At 45.1% G+C, this 19,574-nt stretch overlaps 1 protein-coding gene across 9 annotated transcripts in view; it reads left to right on the top strand.

Annotated features, from left to right (window-relative positions):
- Positions 1 to 19,574, top strand: part of ddx4 (DEAD (Asp-Glu-Ala-Asp) box polypeptide 4) — a 145,488-nt gene that overhangs the window by 15,191 nt on the left and 110,723 nt on the right. For 5 of the 9 annotated variants that reach the window (XM_085972028.1, XM_085972054.1, XM_085972046.1 and 2 more), the window contains exon 1: positions 15,827 to 15,915. The exons of 1 other annotated variant lie outside the window; for it this stretch is intronic. The gene's annotated coding sequence lies outside the window, so the exon portion shown is untranslated. 3 more of the 9 variants (XM_085972022.1, XM_085972015.1, XM_085972009.1) reach the window with 3 other exon arrangements.

Below are 19,574 nucleotides of genomic sequence, written 5' to 3'. Positions count from 1 at the left end.
TCCCTGGGTCAAAATCCTGGAACTCCCTACCCAACAGCACTGTGGGAGTACCTTCACCACACGGACTGCAGCGGTTCAAGAAGCTCACCATCACCTTCTCCAGGGCAATTAGGGATGGGCAATAAATGCTGGCATTGCCAGCAATGCTCAGATCCCAGGAACGAATAAATAAAAAAAAAACCTGCTGAGTGTTTCCAGCATTTTCTATTTAAGTACTTCTGAAATGTAGTCACTGTTGTAATGTCAGGAAACGAGGCAGCCAATATGCGCACAGCAAGGGCCCACAAACACCAATGTGATAATGACCATATTATCTCTTTTTTAGTGATGTTGGTTGAGGAATAAATGTTGGCAGGACACTGGGGAGAATGTGTGGTGCGAATGTTACTTGCCACTTATCAGCCCAAGCCTGAATGTCGTCCAGGTCTTGCTGCATTCGGGCATGAGGTCAGGCAGCATCTGTGGAGACAGAAACAGAGTTAATGTTTCAAGTTGTTGACCTTTCATCAGAACGTTAACTCTCTTTCTCCACAGATGCTGCCTGACCTGTTAAGTGTTTCTAGCATTTTTTTTTTCACATTTCCAGCATCCGCAGTATTTTGCTTTTGCTTCAAAAGTACTTCATTGGCTGTAAAGCACTTTGGGACATCCTGAGGTCATGAAGTGCGCTATAGAAATGCAAGTCTGTCTTCTTTTACTTAACATTTTTGAAAGCACTTGGTGTCTTTGCCAGCTCTGTTACACAGCAGAAAAAAGTCAATCTTGGTTTCTATGTATACTCATCAGGTGTATTCAGTCACTGAGTTCACAATTTCTGTCAAAAGATTTCTTCCATCTTTTGTTTCCAAATTTACACTCCTCCTATTGAGAAACGTTAACTCTGTTTCTCTCTCCACAGATGCTGTCTGACAAGTATTTCCAGCACTTTCTGTTTTTATTTCAAATGTCCAGCATCCACAGTATTTTGCTTTGTTTTACTTTCTGACTGCCTTACCTTCTCTGATGGCTGGGAAATGTTGCTTCAGACCAAGGGTTAGGAAATCATAGAATCAACTAATTCCAGAAAAATATGGCAGCCACGCTGCATAAGGCAGTGTTTATATTACTGCTCTGACTTTTGCCTCCGCATATGCATGCAGAAGTCACAGGTGGATCGCTGCACCTCTGAAGGCAGTATCACCGCCTCATTTATCACACATATCTTACATTCCCCCCCCCCCATCAATATAGCAGGTACCACATATAGCATATGTTCACCGCATCCAGATCCTCACTGGAACACAAAATACAGAATATCAATGTTGTAAATCAACAAATATTTCACAAAAATTTCCATGACAATATAGACTTTAGGTTACCTTAACATGGCATTATAAACATCATACAATGAAACAAACTCCACATATGATGCAATCTTATCCACAGTTAACAATAATTGACTACTTTATACATACAATCAAGAGGTTGTGGAAAAGCCCTATTTGCATTGTGAGATAGATTCCACACCACACATTTTCCTTCCTCCAGCACAGTAAAATATCACAACAAAATATGTAATGTAACAGCAGAAACAATATGAGAGCCATTACAGAACAGTCACTCAGTTGGACCAAAACCATGAGCTTCTTCACCACTGTCCAACTGGAACAGCTCTTTTTATCTTTTCTTATTTTTCCTTACTGGGTTACAGTTCCATTCACCCTCCAGTATTGTAAGAAATTGTTAATTTGCTCGAAAGCTTGGCAATAGCATTTATAACGAACTAACTAACATAGTTAGCAGCTATTGTGTAGAGAGCAGCAAAGTCAGAAAACTGTATCCTGTTATTGAAGCCAGAACAAACCTCAGCTACAATGCTAGGAAGACAGGACATGATCAGGAATCTGTTTGGTGCAGGCATGCATGCATGCACAGTGGTGGTGGGATCAGAGCAGGAACATTGAGGGGAACGAGGGAATTCAGTGTGGTACGTGCTGACTGGATTAGGCTGTGTATAGTTCAGTTTTCTGGTGTGTAAAGGACGAGTGCTCAGGCTGTTTAGTGTAGAAGAATTTCGAGGTGCGAGGCGAAGCATCCAAGAGGAAAGAGACAGACCTATCGCGTAATATCAAGGGGCACACTTCGATTCAGGACGGAGCAGGTGATATACTTTCTGCTTGGTTCTGTAAACTATCGCTCATGTACTGTAATGTGTTACTTTATTTCAGACTTGTAAAACTTATCATTGCATCCAATTGGAGTTGAGTCAAATTCCCTATAGTACCTCACCCAAGAATGAATTATTTATGTATGAGTCATGATAGTAGGTTTTTGCAGGCTATTTGACTATAGGACGCACCACAACAGAACCCAATCCTATCCTCACGTGACATGCACATGCTTCCAGCAAGGGTTAGCAGATAATGATGAGGGCCTGGAAACCCTGGCTAATTTTCCTCTCTCTGACCAAAGGATCCTGAGGCTAATGCAGCACAGATTTGGGATCAAACCCGGGAACCTTCGTCATATGTATGATTCAACACTCGCTAAATATAATCATAGAGCTATCAGTGAGGTCTAACTGAAACAGCTCTATTCAATTTTCCATAGAACTCTCCTCCGAAGATTCTTACCTTGGTAAATCCTATACCCTTTTCACCTCCACAAGTGCTTACTTTTACCTCTACAATATCACGTGCCTTCACCCTTATCTCACCTGATCACTCCTTATCTAGGCTTTCATCACCTCCAAACTTGACTTCTCCAACACCCTCCTCATCAGCTTCCTGAGTTCTACCTTACACGAATATCAACTCATTCAAAACCCTGCCACTCATATCCTGTCCCAGATTACTGTGGTAAACCACTTTTATCGTTCACTATCGTTACACTATGGTTATCACTGTTTATATCGTTACACTATGGTTATCAGTTTACACTGTTGTATCACTACACAAGGTCACCTCTTGTCACGCTGTTATACCTGGGCTGACCACAGCTGACTCCGCCCATGGCTCCGCCTGCTTGCCCAGGTATAAAGGTGGTCGACTGGCTGGTATTCCTCCTTGTTGGACCCGATCACCCACGAGGGTGGGCTCTGTTATTTAGCCAATAAAAACCTATAGTTACTATCTTAACTCGTCGCTTTTCATTGGATGAATTGATGGGTGAATACAATGTAATTGATATACCTATCACTTCTGTCCTCAAGGACCACCTTTGACTCTCTATCCACTAATACATTGAATTCAAAATCCTTCCACTCATTTAAAAATCACTCCAAGACCTTGCTGTACCTTACCTCTCCAGCCCTACATTCCAGCTTGTGATCTGTGGCCCTGTCTCTGGCCTGTTGTGCTTCCCTCCTTTCCATCTACTTTGTGAACTTCTCCCTAAACTGCTCTATCTTCACACCTCTTCTCCTCCCTTTAAAAGCCTTGCCAAAACCTTAACTTTTCAAAGATGCTCTCTTAACTCTTCTACTATTGCTCAGAGACAATTTCTCCTCTGTATAGTGCCTTGGACTGTAATATTTTCTACCTTAAAGGTGTTATATAAATGCAGGTTTGTTGTTGGTCTCCGAATTGTCCAAATTCATTCCAGCATGAAACTCACTCTAGAGGTGAGCCTTATTTACTTTGGCACAGATTAGTTATGCAGAAACAAATACAGGCCAGTTTTAGGCCCATTACAAAGAAAGAATTCTTGCAGTGTAATGAAACCCGGTGTTTAAGGTGTAATAAATTCAACAACAAAGAAACAGGCTCACATTACACTACAATAAACGCTTGCCTTTTCTGCGGCCTGGAGGAGTCCATGTTCCATGTGTATTTATAGAATGTGAGAGGTTGCAGCCCCTCCTCCATTATTTGAAGGGGCTGCTCCTTGATTTATGGCTGCACTTCAGTCCCACGTTCCTGATCTTTGGTCACCCGGTGCGGAGGGGAGCAGACAGGTCAGGGGACCTCGTGGGACTGCTCCTGGGCCTGGCCAAAGTGGCCATCAACTGGTCCAGACAGCGGGCGGTTGAGGGGTTCGTTCAGCCCGACTGCCTGCCTCTCTTCCGTGGCCACGTTCGCGCCCGGGTGGCCCTGGAGATAGAGCACGTGGTGTCCGTTGGTACGCTCGAGGCCTTCCCCGACCGGCGGGCACCACAGGGACTGGAGTGCATCATCACCCCGGCCAACCAAATTTGAATTTAATTTGTTAAGTTTCATTTAATGTTTTATTAGTTACAATATTTTTTGTTATGGGTTGCTCAAAAAGAGTACACTACAATAAAATTCTAAATGTTTGTTGTGTGGTAAATTCCTCTCACCGTCTTTGTAGAAAGTTAGATTTCTCCTACACCTAACTCTTGGAATCATTCTTTGGATTTCCTTTTCTCTCTCACAATCAAAACACTTACATTGTTGTAATAATGTGGGAGGGTTAGACATTGAGCTGTGTCTGAATCAGTGCTAGAATGAGTAGTCCTGGATACGAGACTAGATAAGTTTGAAGTTGTGGCACTCATCTTACAATAAAAGTTTGAGACTTGGATACAATAAAGCCCTTTCACCGTTGATATCAGTCTTAGGAAGTCAGTGAATCTTCCAGTTCTGATGAACACCTTCTTCATCAGCCTCCCCACAGATTGGAAGGTAGCAAACATAACCCTGCTGTTCAAGAAAGGAGGGAGAGAGAAAACAGGGAACTATAGGCCAATTAGCCTAACATCAGTCTTAGGGAAAATGCTAGTCTATTATTAGGGCGTGGTAACGGGGCACTTAGAAAATCATATGATTGAGCAGAGTCAACACGGATTTATGAAAGAGAAATCGTGTTTGACAAATCTGTTAGAGGTTTTTGAGGGTAGCTAAGGGGGAACCAGTGGATGTAGTGTATTTGGATTTACAAAAAGCATTTGGTAAGGTGCCACACAAGAGGTTATTACACAAAATTAGGGCTTATGGGATTGGGGCTAATATATTAGTATGGATTGAGGATTGGTTAATGGACAGAAAACAGAGAGTAGGAATAAACGGGTCATTTTCGGGTCAGCAAGAAAGAAAGACTTGCATTTATATAGCACCTTTCGTGACCACCGGATGTCCCAAAGCGCTTTACAGTCAATGAAGTACTTTCTGAAGTGTAGTTACTGTTGTAATGTAGGAAACGCAGCAGCTCATTTGCTCACAGCAAGCTCCCACAAACAGCAATATGATAATGATCAGATAATCTCTGTTTTAGTGATGTTGGTTGAGGGATAAATATTGCCCAGGACAATATAGGCAGGCTGCAACTAGTGGGGTACCACAAGGATCAGTGTTTGGGCCTCAGCTATTTAAAATCCATACCAGTGACTTAGATGAGGGGACCGAGTGCAATGTATCCAAGTTTGTTGGCGATACAAAGCTCGGTGGGAAATTAAGTTGTGAGGAGGATGCAAAGAAGCTGCAATGGGATATAGACAGGTTATGTGAGTGGGCAAGAATGTGGCAGATGGAATATAATGTGGAGAAATGTGAAGTTATCCACTTTGGTAGGAAAAATAGAAAAACAGACTTTTTTTTAAAATGGTGAGAGATTGGGAAATGTTGATGTTCAGAGGGACCTGAAAGAAAGAAGGAAAGACTTGCATTTAATTAGCGCCTTTCACGACCACTGGACGTTCCAAATACTTTACAGCCAATGAAGTATTTTTTTAAAGTGTACTCACTGTTGTAATGTAGGAAACACAGCAGCCGGTTTGTGCACAGCAAGCTCCCACAAACAGCAATGTGAAAGTGACCAGACAACCTATTTTAGTGATGTTGATTGAGGGATAGATATTGGCGAGGGTACCGGGTATAACTCCCCTGCTCTTCTTCAAATGGCCTCCTTCTGTGCCGTTTTGACTCTATGATACATTTTTGAATATTAATCCCTATTTCCCCTTGAGAAGGTGGGGGTGAGCTGCCTTCTTGAACTGTTACAGTCCGTGAGGTGAACATACTCCCACAGTGCTGCTAGGGAGGGAGGTTCTGGATTTTGACCTAGCGACGATGAAGGAACACTTGGTCAAAGAGGTAGGTTTTAAGGAGCGTTGGAAAGAGAGGTAGAGAGGCGGAGAGGTTTAGGGAGGGAATTCCAGAACTTAGGACCTAGGCAGGGCCACCAATGGTTCAGCAATTAAAATCAGGGATTCTCAAGAGGCCAGAAATAGAGGAGCGCATATATCTCTGGGGGTTGTAGGGCTGGAGGAGATTACAGAGATAGGGAGGTGCAAGGCCATGGAAGGATTTGAAAGCAAGGATAAGAATTGTTAAATTGAGGTGTTGCTTAACCAGGAGCCAATGTGGGTCAGCGAGCACAGGGTTGATGGGTGAACAGAACGTGGTGCAAATTAGGACACGGGCAGCCAAGTTTTGGATGACCTCAAGTTAATGTAGGGTAGAACATGCAAGGCCAGCCAAGAGTGCATTGGCATAGTCAAGTCTAGAGGTAACAAAGGCATGGATGAGGGTTTCAGCCGCAGATGAGCTGAGGCAGGGGCGGAGACGTGCAATGTTATGGAGGTGGAAATAGGCGGTCTTAATTATGGCGCAGATATGTGGTCAGTAGCTCATTTCAGGGTCAAATATGATGCCAAGATTGTGAACAGTTTGGTTCAGCCTCAGACAGATGCTAGGGAGAGGGATAGAGTCGGTGGCTAGGGAACAGAGTTTGTGGCGAGGACTGACGACAGTGGCTTCGGTCTTCCCAATATTTAATTGGAGGAAATTTCTGCTCATCCAGTACTGGATGTTGGATAAGCAGTCTGACAATTTAGAGACAGTGGAGGGGTAGAGCTGGGTGTCGTCAGCGTACATGTGGATACTGATGCTGTGTTTTCGGATGATGTCGCCGAGGGGCAGCATGTAGATGAGAAATAGGATGGTGGCCAAGGATAGATCCTTGGGGGACACCAGAGTAAACAATGTGGGGGCGGGAAGAGAAGCCATTGCAGGTGATTCTCTGGCTCCAATTCGATAGATAAGAATGGAATCAGGCGCGTGCAGTCCCACCCAGCTGAACAACAGTGGAGACGCGTTAGAGGAGGATGGAGTGGTCAACCGTGTCAAAAGCTGCAGATAGGACGAGGATGGATAGTTTACCTTTGTCACAGTCACATAGTGTAATGTATGTACCTTTAAGGGGGGGGAACTACTTTTTACAGCTCATGTATACTGTAGTACCGCAGTGACCACACCTGTATATAACGCTGAGTGGTAATCTGTACAGATCAGTTGCAGTGTGAGTCACGTTGAGAAAACACCTATTGTACCATTCTCCGCCGTCTGTGTCTTATACACGGACGTAACATTGGCGACGAGGCAGGTTCGAACCTACCTGCAACTCTGCATCACCTCCCGGGGATTCGTTCCTGGAGATCAGTGGATTGGAGGTCAAGGCCAGAGACTCTGGTGTCGACCACGGGCAACCGCCCAGTCATCCAGCAGAGACTCGAGAATTGCGGGGGAGGCTGTCGAGAGCCAGGCTTGGCTTTCCAGTCGAGGTGGTCCAGCGAAACGGGCTGGCAATAGGTAGTGCGCAGACCCTTCCCGGACAGCGGCGGGCTAGAGCCCGACCGAGCGGCACAGCAAAGGGCCGAGCAGCGTCGACTGTGGAGAGAGAGAGAGGGCAGAGCGCACAGGGCGCAGCCGGTGTTCAGGGGCCGAGCAGCGTCGGAGAGAGGGAGAGAGAGATGCGCAGAAACCCGCGAGGCACCGCCATTGCCACGAGAACCGCCGGGAGCGGCGTCGGCAGCAGCGGGGCAGGAAGGAAAGCGCGGGAGACGCCATTTTAAGCCATTGGGAGACGCCATTTTAAACCACACCCAAAATGCCGAAGAGTGGCAGTATCATCGCATTTGACAATGAAGTCGAAGATTGGACTACATATGTCGAACGAATAGAGGTGCACTGCAAGGCAAATGGGGTGTCAGATGACAAGAAAGCGTCGGTATTGTTAAATTTAATGGGTGCAAAGACGTATGGTTTATTACGAAATCTAGTAACCCCAACGAAGCCAATGGAAAAGAGTTTTGAAGGCATAGTAATGATACTACAGGAACATTTAAACCCCACACCGCTGCTGATAGCAGTAAGATTCAAGTTTAACAAACGGAACCAGCGTAAGGATGAAAGCAATGCTGATTATTTAACAGAACTGTGCAAACTATCGAAACACTGCCAGTTTGGAGCGGGACTGACAGATGCCTTAAGGGACAAGTTTGTGTGTGGGCTTCAAAGTGAAGGAACCCAGAAACGGCTTTTATCTGAAAAGGACCTTACGCTAGAAAAGGCTTTCAGCATTGCGGTATCATATGAAGCAGCAGCACGGGGCGCTGCAGAGATACAACAGAGACCGCAAGAATATGGCACAAACGAAATGTCATATGGAACAGAGAAGTGCTATCGCTGTGGCAGAACAACACACGACCAGAATGATTGCTGGTTCAAAGACAAAGTGTGCAGACAGTGTGGAAAAGTAGGACACATAGCACGAGTCTGCAGGTCGGGAAAGAAAACCAGCAATAAGAAACCTACCAAAGGAAAGTACCAGAAGGTACATAAGATGACGGAGAATAGTTCAGACGAACAAAAGAGTGATAACGACTCCAAAAGCAGGGAACTGAGTTGTCTGAAACTACATAATGTGATCACAACGGAGGATCACCGAACCATTTGGGGCACTCTCAAGATAGCAGGAGTCCAGGTAAAGATGGAATTGGACACAGGATCAGCCCTAACAGTCATAAACCGACGGGACTACGAGCGGCTATTCTCACACATACCCTTGAGAGACACAAAAATTATTTTGAAGACATACACAGGGCAAAAAGTCTACCCCAAAGGAAAAATAAGGGTGACCTTTATATATAACGGTAAGGAAACACCAAAACTAGACCTGTATGTATTGCAAGATGGAGGACCACCATTACTGGGACGTGAATGGATCCGGAAAATACAACTGGATTGGCATTCCATACAGGCACTGACTGTGGCTGACAAAAAGGATGACGACGTCACACCTGGGCGACTGTCAAAGATCCTAACTGACGCGAAAGAAGTGTTTCAGCAAGGACTCGGATCACTAAAAGGCATGACAGCGACAATTAAAATTGAAGAAAACGCAAGGCCAAAATTTTTTAAGGCCAGACCGGTACCTTATGCGATCCGCCCAGCCGTCGAAGCAGAGCTGGAGAGTCTGGAACGTTCAGGTGCACTGTCCAAGGTAGACTGGAGCAAGTGGGCTACACCCATCGTCCCTGTGATGAAAAAGTCGTTGAGCAGCACGCCTGGGGAACCAAAGAAGGTTCGCATCTGTGGGGACTTTAAGGTAACAGTGAACCCGGTCCTTCACACCATACAATATCCACTTCCACGGATTGAAGATATTTTCGCCTCGCTACCTGGAGGGAAACGCTTCACTAAGATTGATCTGGCCCAGGTGTATCTGCAAATGGAGGTAGAAGAAGCATCAAAAAAATACCTCACAATCAACACCCATAAAGGTCTCTACCAATACAACCGGCTGGTATTCGGGGTAGCATCAGCTCCGGCTATTTGGCAGAGGGCAATGGAACAAGTCCTGCAAGGGATCCCAGGGACCCAGTGTTATTTGGACGACATCCTGGTCACGGGCGAAAATGACAGTGATCACCTTGCCAACCTGGAGCAGGTGCTCACTAGATTGCAGGAATATGGGTTCCGAGCTAACCACCCCAAATGTGAGTTTTTTTAGAAAACAAATCTCGTATTGTGGCCACGTTATCGATAGAGAGGGGTTACATAAGTCCCCAGAGAAGATTGAGGCAGTAGTCAAGGCTCCAGCACCGGAAAATGTGTCACAACTGAGGTCGTTCCTCGGGCTGGTGAACTACTACCATAAGTTCTTGCCAAATTTGTCTACAATACTACACCCACTGAACACCCTACTGCAAACTGGGGTGCATGGAAGTGGAGTGACAAATGTAGACGAGCTTTCCAGAAGAGCAAAACACGAATCACATCGAAAGAGGTATTGGCCCATTACAACCCAGCATTACCAATTCAGTTGACATGTGATGCGTCACCCTACGGCATTGGAGCGGTGCTGTCGCACAAATTCTCGGACGGCTCAGAGAGGCCAATAGCCTTTGCGTCACGGTCACTAACCTCAGCCAAGCGTAACTACGCCCAGATTGACAGGGAGGCCCTCAGCCTAGTGTGGGGAGTGAAAAAGTTCAATCACTATCTGCACGGGCAGAAATTCACCTTGCTGACTGATCACCAGCCTCTTGTCTCCATTTTTAATCCGAAGAAGGGCGTTCCGGTGATGACTGCGCAACGACTACAAAGATGGTCACTTTTTCTAGGGGCGCACCACTATGAGATTGAATATAAGGGCACGAAACAGCATGGAAATGCTGATGGGCTATCACGCCTGCCACTGCCTACTGCGGAGGAAGCACCAGCAGTGGATCCTGTCGAAATATTCCATTCGACTATAGTTGAATACCTACCGGTAACTAACGCTTGTATCGAAAAGGAAACCCAAAATGACCCGACACTGTCTCGGGTATATGATTTGATGGTGAAGGGATGGCCAGCACATGGCGACTCACTGTTGCCAGCATTCTCGACAAGGAGAGAACAGCTGTCAGTGTGCCGGGGGACCTTGATGTGTGGATCCCGAGTGGTAATTCCACCCAAGTTAAGGGATAGAGTGCTCAATGAGCTTCATGAGGGTCATCTGGGAGGGGTAAAAATGAAAAGCCTAGCCAGGGCTTATGTGTGGTGGCCGGGAATCAATAAACAAATCGAGGACCTGACCAAGAGCTGCTCAGGATGCCAGAAAGTCCAAAATGCACCTCTACACCCATGGGAGTGGCCCTCATCTCCATGGCAACGGGTGCATATTGATTTTGCTGGTCCATTCATGGACTCAATGTTTTTAATAGCCGTGGATGCGCACTCGAAATGGCCTGAGGTCATCAAAATATCCTCCACCACCACGGAGAAAACTATTGCAGTCCTACGGACCATTTTTGCCAGGAATGGCTTGCCAGAACAGATTTGCTCCGACAACGGACCACAGTTTGTGTCCGAAGAGTTCCAGAGGTTCTTGAAAAAGAATGGGGTAAGGCATTACACATCCGCCCCGTATCATCCAGACACAAATGGATTGGCTGAGAGGTTCGTACAAACCTTTAAGAAGGCAATAAAGGCTATGTATAATGACAACATTCCGCTGCAGCACAAGGTGGACAATTTCCTGTTCGCCTACCGGAATGCGACACATGCAGTCACCAACCAGGCCCCAGCCATGATGTTCTTTAACCGAAGGTTAAGATCTCGCCTGGATTTGCTCAGACCAAACGTACGAAGAGATGTTGAGAGTAAGCAATTCCAGCACATCCATGAGAAGCCGACAAGGAGCTTCAATGTAGGGCAACCAGTCTTGGCCCGCGACTACCGAACAGAAAAATGGCAGCCAGGAACGATATGCACACGGCAGGGCCCACTAATGTACACAGTGGACATTGGGGAGAGCATCGTGAGACGCCATGCTGACCAGATCCTAGAGTCACAGGAACAAGTCAACCCCATGCCTCGCCCATACGTACCTGGTGATGAACCCGACGTACAGGTAGCATCTACCCCAGAAACAGTAGCATCGGAAGCTGATGAACCAACCGACGACAGGGGGCCAGAATCGCCTCCGCACCAAGAGCAAGACACTCGGGAAAGGCGCTATCCAGAAAGGATCAGGAAGCCTCCCCAAAGACTGAATTTATAAATAGACTATTTTCAGCTAATGTTGCATGTTAAAAGTGTTAATTGTAATTAGTTTGATATTTAATTGTTAAATGAGTGTTATGGTACTGTTAATCTAAAAGGGGAGGAATTGTAATGTATGTACCTTTAAGGGGGGAACTACTTTTTACAGCTCATGTATACTGTAGTACCGGCAGTGACCACACCTGCATATAACGCTGAGTAGTAATCTGTACAGATCAGTTGCAGTGTGAGCCACGTTGAGTAAACACCTATTGTCCCATTCTCCGCAGTCTGTGTCTTCTTATACACGGACGTAACACATAGGATGTAATTTGTGACTTTGATAAAAGCCCTTTCAGTACTGTGGCAGGGCGGAAACCTGATTGGAGGGATTTAACATGGAGTTCTGGGAAAGATGGACACAGACTTGGGAGGCAACAACACGTTCAAGGACGTTGGAGATGGGGCGGTAGTTTGCAAGGATGGAGGGGTCAACGGTTGTTTTTTTGAGGAGGGGTGATGACAGCAGATTTGAAGGAAAGAGGGACAGTAACTGAGAATAAAGAAGCGTTAACAATGTCAGCTAATATGGGAGCCAGAAAACGAAGATGGGTGGTCAGCGGTTTAGTGGGAATAGGGTCGAGGGAGCACCAAGTGGGTCTCATGGACAAGATGAGTGTGGATAGGTCTTCGGGGGAGATCGGAGAGAAACTGGAGAAATATGGGAGTTTAGGGCTAGGGAAGGTGGGGGGAATCCTTGAGGACGCTTGGCCCGGTGGGCTAAGGGAACTGATTGGATGGTCTCAATATTAGGGACAAAGAAGTCCATTAGCTCTTCGCACTTGTTGTTAGAGGCGAGGGTGGAGGAGACTGAGGAGGGGGTTTAAGAAGACGGTTTGCAGTAGAGAAAAGAAGCCGGGGTTATCTTTGCCTTTCAGAATTATCCTGGAATAGTGAGTAGTTTTGGCATTAGTGAACAAGATGTCTTTTTAACAACAATTCGGTAGTTTCCTGGTCACCATTACAGATAATAGGGGCAGGATTTTCATTGGGCCGTGGAGGCGGGATTGGAGGCGTGCCGGGGGTTAAAATCCCAAAATCGGGGGTCCCGAACCCATCCTGCCCCCAACCCGCCTCCATGCCAGTTTCAAAGGAGGTGGGTACCCGCCCTGCACTGGGACTCACCTCCCCGAGGCGGGAAGAGGATTAGTGCCAATTAACTGCCTGTTAACAGGTAGTTAACAGGCAGTTTTTAGCCTAATCCTTATTTTTAATGTTGAAGTGTGGGATTCCCGATGGCTCCAAAGCACGCCAAGTTAGAGGAGGTGGACCGTCGGGATGAAGGGCTTGGAGGGGTCGAGATGTCCGGTGTTCAGGTGAGCGATGGGTGCATGAGTGCAAAGGTAAGTGTGTTTGGTGTGTGTATAAAGTGTTTAAATAAGTTTTACTTACATGTACTTACCTTTCCAGCCTTCCTTCCTTCCGGTCTCAGGAATCCCTCATCTCACCGGCACAGAAAGCAGAATGGCTGCGAGCTGTCAAAAATTGCAGCATTCAGCTTTCTGTTCCGGGGAGATCTTTAAATCATCCTGAGAGGAAGGAATTAACTTAGAATACAAATTGTCAGTGTTTGACAGCTTCAAACAGCTGTGAAACGCTGATATTTCATCTGTCAAAAGGTCTTGACAGATGAAATATCAGTCTGTGACGTCACCTGTTGCCGGGTGGCCCCTAATTGGCCTGCTGAGCCCGCTGGGCAGGCTCAACAAGGTCAATCAAGTCAAAATCACGTGGGTTGGCTAGAACTCGATGGAGGCAGGACTACAACCCTGAAAGTTGTAGTCCCGCCTCCTACCCGACTTCTCAATGAAAATCCAGCCCTAGGTTTTTATTCCAGATTTATTTAATTGAAATTAAATTCCACAGCTGCCGTGGTGGGATTTGAACTCATGTCTCCAGATCATTTGTCTGGGCCTCTGGATTACTAATACAAAGGCAAAATACTGCAGATGCTGGAAATCTGAAAGAAAAATAGAAAATGCTGGAAATACTCAACAGGCCAGGTAGCATCTGTGGAGAGAGAAAAACAGAGTTCAGGTCGATGACATTTCATTAACTCGGTTTCTCTCTCCACAGATGCTGCCTGACCTGCTGGGTATTTCCAGCATTTCCTGTTTTTACCTCTGGATTACTAGTCGAGTAACATAGCCGCTATGCTACCGTTCCCGGTAGTCATTGACTATATTCAAGACTAGAGATGGATAGATTTTTGGATACTAAGGGAATCAAGGGATATGGCAATAATGTGGGAAGGTGGAGTTGAGGTGGAAGATCAGCCATCATCTTATTGAATGGCGGAGCAGGCTCAATGGACCGAATGGCCTGCTCCTGTTCCTATTTCTTTCTTATGTTCTCATGTTCTGCCATCGACATGAAATATTAACAACTCTGTTTCTCGCTTCACAGATGCTGCCTGGCTTGTTGAGTATTTTAAAGCATTTTCTGTTTTATTTCACTAAAATAGGTAATCTGGTCATTATCTCATTGCTGTTTGTGGGACCTTGCTGTGTATAAATTGTTTGCCATGTTTCCTACATTACAACAGTGACTACACTTCAAAAAGTACTTAATTAACTGAAAAGCACTGTAAGAGATTCCAAAGGGGATCAAACCAATATGATGTGTAGCAACTATATTGTATTAATAGATTTAAAACACATAGCAGTCACAGAGTTAACAAGCTGACTCACGAGCAAAGCCAAATTCTTACACTCAAGTACTTCCAACAAGATACAGTGATTAATGCAACAGACACGAACGTACCTAGTTCTGCTGGGTGGATCGTTGACATCAGGACCCTACCTTCTCAGCCTCAACATGTGGAAGTTCTTGTACGGTTTTATATCTTGCCTTATCTTGATGCTTGAACTCTTTTTAGTGGAGCTATTGTGGGAGACTGATAGTTTGCTAGCTCTAATCAAGGACTTCCCCCTTGTCTCGTTATTTGCAGCCTGTTCGTCTGGCTATTGTGGGTGATTGATAGCTGCTAATTGTGAGCGATTGATAGCTTGCTACTCTTTCAGGTGGGGGTCCTCTTTTATTGAACCAAATTAACTGTAAATTAACTGTAAATTAAATAGAACTTTAAATAAAACTTATCAAATCAAATTAAAATTTGGTTTGCTGGGGTGATGATGCACTCCAGTCCCCGCGGCGCCCACCGGTCGCGGAAGGCCTCAAGTGTGCCGGCGGACACCGCGTGCTCCATCTCCAGGGCCACCAATTGATAGCTTGCTAGATCTGTGAAGGCTGGGTCATTGAATATATTTAAGGTGGAGATAGATTTTTGAAAGGTAAGGGAGTCAAGGGTTATGGGGAGCGGGCAGGGAAGTGGAGTTGAAGCCATGATCTTATTGAATGGCAGAGCAGGCTCGAGGGGCCAAATGACTTACCCCTGCTCCTACGTCTTATGTTCTTATCTAATCAAGGACTTCCCCCTCGTTTTGTTATTCGCAGCCTGTTCATCTGACTATTGTGGGAGATTGATAGCTGCTTCATCTCATCAAGGGCTTCTTGGCCTTTTGGAAAGGCATGCTGGGATACTTAGCCTTTTCAATAAGTAAAATGTTGAAATTAGCATGTATAGGCGTTGTAGGCTATATTTTACAGCTATAAATGCAAGTTTTTTTAACAACCATATGTGTTGTGGATATTGTAATTTATGAAAATCATTAAAACATTATGTACCAATAACCACTCAAATTGGGGTAGCAATAACTAGCTGCTTTTATTTCCAGCGCCCCTTAGAATATGTTGTCAAATATCAAAAGCAACAAGATCGACCTTTGAGTGCAATTGTTATAATGTCATAATACCATCAGGGGGCCATCTAGTGTTAACAATATGCAAGTACCATACATATCAAATTAAACATTCAATAAAACAGTCGATTAGCATGGAAAAAAAATGATTGCTCCTTTCAGGCAAATATTTAGATCAAGAACGTATGCTTTGCCTTTGGGCCCGCAGAGTTTAGGACCCAACGGAAATGTGTGGCTTGTTTTTACCCTGAGGTGAGAACAGCCAGGCAGCGCCTGTACTGATTGGTTGTTTATAAGAGGAGAACACTGTGGTTTTAAATTGTGTTGCACAGGCTAGAGAAGCGAAGGTAAGGCGTTATGGACATAATTGCTTTGTGCATATGTTAGAAGAACTAATTTCTTTGTTCTCTTCAACGACATTTTTGATGCTGACTTGTTTCGGAGATTTGTTTTCTCTTTCCCGCTACGTTAATTTATTAATCTTGTGTTGCCGTTTGGGAGTGTTTTCTACGGGCTTGTGAAATGTTTACATAGTGACTTGAAATCGTTAAATTGGATATTGACTTGGTTTAAACTTTGATACTTCTCGGGCGTTTTTGTTTTCGTGCTTATTGCGTTACGACTTGGTCTCAATATGGATATACTCCAAGGTTCAGACTAGTTACATAAAATGAGTAACTATTTTAACAACTTTGCATTAATTTGGATATCACCATTGCCATTGGGTGGAAGAGCGTTAGACAAAATACTACTTTTTAATTAGTCTAGAAAAGTTGATACAATATTTTTTTTGCGTTCTCCCAGGTGTACATTGCTCCCACCCCATAAAATGGAACGAGGAAGGGTTTAGGCCCCGCTCTTATAATGTGATTGTTGTGATCTAACCCCATTCCTCGGATAAAAGTTGAATTGCGCGCTGGTAGTCCGGGGTTGCTCGATTGGCTGTAGGCAGCCCCCGCGCCGCGCCGCGCCGGGAGGGTCTCGCCCTCGCCGGCCGGGGTTCCGTACCCTCCCGCGTCACAATGGGGACACGACACGTACCCCGGGGGGTGGGGGTCTGTCGGCGTGCGCAAGTCGGAGCGGCGGCCAGCCTCACATGCTCTTGTTTAAAGGCCACGTGAGTCTGGAAAACGCGCCAAACTGAGGCGTAGGGGAGGTGGTAGCTGGAAGACCTTTAGTAAGTACATGCACCCAGCAAGGTGTTGCTGCCCGGAGGAGAATGACAAAGACGAGCAACATTGCCATCCCATGAAATGTCTTCCTAACACCAAGGATCTGCAGCGAGCGCGGGGAAGGAGTCCGTGCGCTGTAAAGCTGCACGTGGGCTGGCCCGGGGGGATGCGTTCCGCTCGTGCAATGGTCAAAACATGGCTTGAAGGGATAAAGCAAGGGTATTTATATTATTTAATGTGAGTGCTGCTGGCACAGGCCCTCGTGTTCTTCCAGGGACAGAGAATAATGGCTTGAGGCGGTAAAGATGGGTGTGGCTAGGAAGGGGTTTGGAAGTTGGACGGAAACAAAAGCACGCTTAACATTTAAAAAGAAATGTTTTTAAGTGAAATAATGCAAGGATTAACCGCAGCCTTTTGTTCTAACGGGGTGGGATGGCGACAGGCCACGAATGAAGTGTACGTTGTCTGCCCCTAGGTTTCCAGTTTGGTCTGGATATTTACACCACAATTGGGTCTTTCCTGTATTTTTTGAATGTAAACTAATAAAACATGGTAAAAAGCTGCAACGGTACAGAGGTTAATGATTTGAATGTCGGCTTTCAAACTTGTATATCATAAGTATTATTTTAATCTTAATTTTTTTGCTGTCATTTATTTTGTTCTTTTGGAAGATACTGAGAATTTATTAAATAAAGTTGGTCTGTGTGTGTTGTCAGCTGTTGGGTTCTGACTGAGCTCATCCACTGTTGTAGTTGTCCATTTTAGAGCAAATTTGTAAGAGTAGGATATGCAATATTTGAAAAGGTGGAGTCCACTCATTGAAACTTTTATAGCCAACAGTTTCTTTTTTAATATGCCTCTTAAACTGAGTGTTGAGCTTGCTCAGTAGTTCATTGGGAGACTACCCAAGGCTAGGCTTGGTGTGCAATTCCTGATATTGAATATAGGGAATCCCATTACTTGATCACCCTTTTAAATGATCCAGGTTGAATGCTATTAATCTGATTAGTTTGCCACCTGGCCAATTAGATGGAGATGAGTACATTTTTCTAACAATAAATCTCTCTCTCATTTACAGAGATTTTTAAGAGTTAATGGGATATGGGTAACACTGGCAAGGCTGTATTTATTGCCCAATCCTAGTTACATTACATAGAATTACATGGAATGTACAGCACAGAAACTGGCCATTTAGCTGGTCCATGCTGGTGTTTATGCTCCACACAAGCCTCCTCCCACGCTACTTAATCTGACGCTATCGCCATATCCTTCTGTTCCTTTCTCCCGCATGTGTTTATCTAGCTCCTTAAATGCATCTCTGTTATTTGCCTCAACTCCTTGTGGTAGTGAGTTCCCCAGTCTAACCACTCTTTGGGTAAAGAAGTTTCTCCTGAATACCCTATTGGATTTATTAGTGACTATATTTATGGCCCCTAGATCTGGTCTCGCCGGCAAGTAGAAACATATCTGTCTTACCTTATCAAACCCTTTCATAATGATGACCTCTATTGGGTAACCCCCTCGGCCATCCCTTTTTCTTGAAAAGAGACCCAGCCTGATCATTCCTGACAGGTATAAGCTCTCAGTTCTGGTATGATCCGTATCAATCTTTTTTGCACCTTCTCCAGTGCCTCTATATATCCTTTTTATATAGTATGGAGACCAGAATTGTGCACAGTATTCCAAGTATGGTCTATCCAAGGTTCTATACAAGTTTAACATCTGCATTTTAATTCTATCCCTCCAGATATTAATCCTAGTACTTTGCTTTTTTATGGCCTTATTAACCTATGTCGCTACTTTGATTTGTGTATCTGTACCTCTCTCTGCTCCTCTACCCCATTTAGGCACTTATTTTCCAAGGAGTATGTGACCACCTTTTTACCAAAATACACCACCTCACACTTGTTTATATTGAAATTCATTTGTCAATTACACACTCATTCTGCAAGTTTATTAATGTCTCCTTGTATTTTGTCGCAGTCATCCTCAGTATTGCTATACCCCAATTGGTGTCATCCACAAATTTTGAAATTGTGCTTCAGATTCCTGAGGTCAGATTGTTTTATGTAAATAGTGAACAATGGTAGTCCCAGCATTGATCCTTGTGGAATACCACGTCCCACCTTTTGCCCATTTCTTTTCTGTTTTGTAGCCAGCTTGCAATCCATTCTGCTACATGTCCCCTGACTCCACATGCTCTGACCTTAGACTATGCGGCACCTTTATTGAAGGGCTGCCCTGAGAAGGTGGTGTTGGGCTGCTGCTGTCCCGGTTGTGATGATGCTCTCACCATGGTATTGGGTAGGGAATTCCACGATTATGACCCAGATGAAGGAAAGGCGATTTATGTCCAATTCAGGATGGTGTCTGACTGTAATGTTCCCAAGATATTGCTGCTCTTGGTGGTGGAAGAGCTCATTGGGGCTGCAAGGTGCTGTTGAAGTCAGCTATGTGAGTTGCTGCAGTGCATCCTGTAGATAACTGCAGCAACAGTGCACTGATGATGGAGATGGAGAGGTGCTGATCAAACAGACTGCTTTGTCCTGGATGGTGTCCAGCTTTGAGTGTTGCAGTTTCTCACATTCAAGCAGGTGGTGTGTATTCCATCAAGCGCCTGATTTGGAGCATTGTAGATGGCTTGGAGGCACTGAAGGGTCAGGAGACGAGCTACTCATCACAAGTACCCAACTTTGTCCTGCTCACGTAACCAAGGTGTTGATATGGTTGGTCCAGTTAAGCAGGGTGGATGAGCAAACTGACCATGGCACCGAGGTACAGGAAGCCATTCAAGCGGGGGGAGTTAATAGGAATGTAGTGGTAATTGGGGACAG

Source organism: Somniosus microcephalus, chromosome 2, assembly GCF_052327205.1.
Source record: "Somniosus microcephalus isolate GS21.2 chromosome 2, FLI_Smic_1.0, whole genome shotgun sequence".
Lineage (NCBI taxonomy): Eukaryota > Metazoa > Chordata > Chondrichthyes > Squaliformes > Somniosidae > Somniosus > Somniosus microcephalus.
The sequence above is the reverse complement of the archived record's forward strand: the minus strand, read 5'-3'. Positions and strand labels throughout refer to the sequence as shown.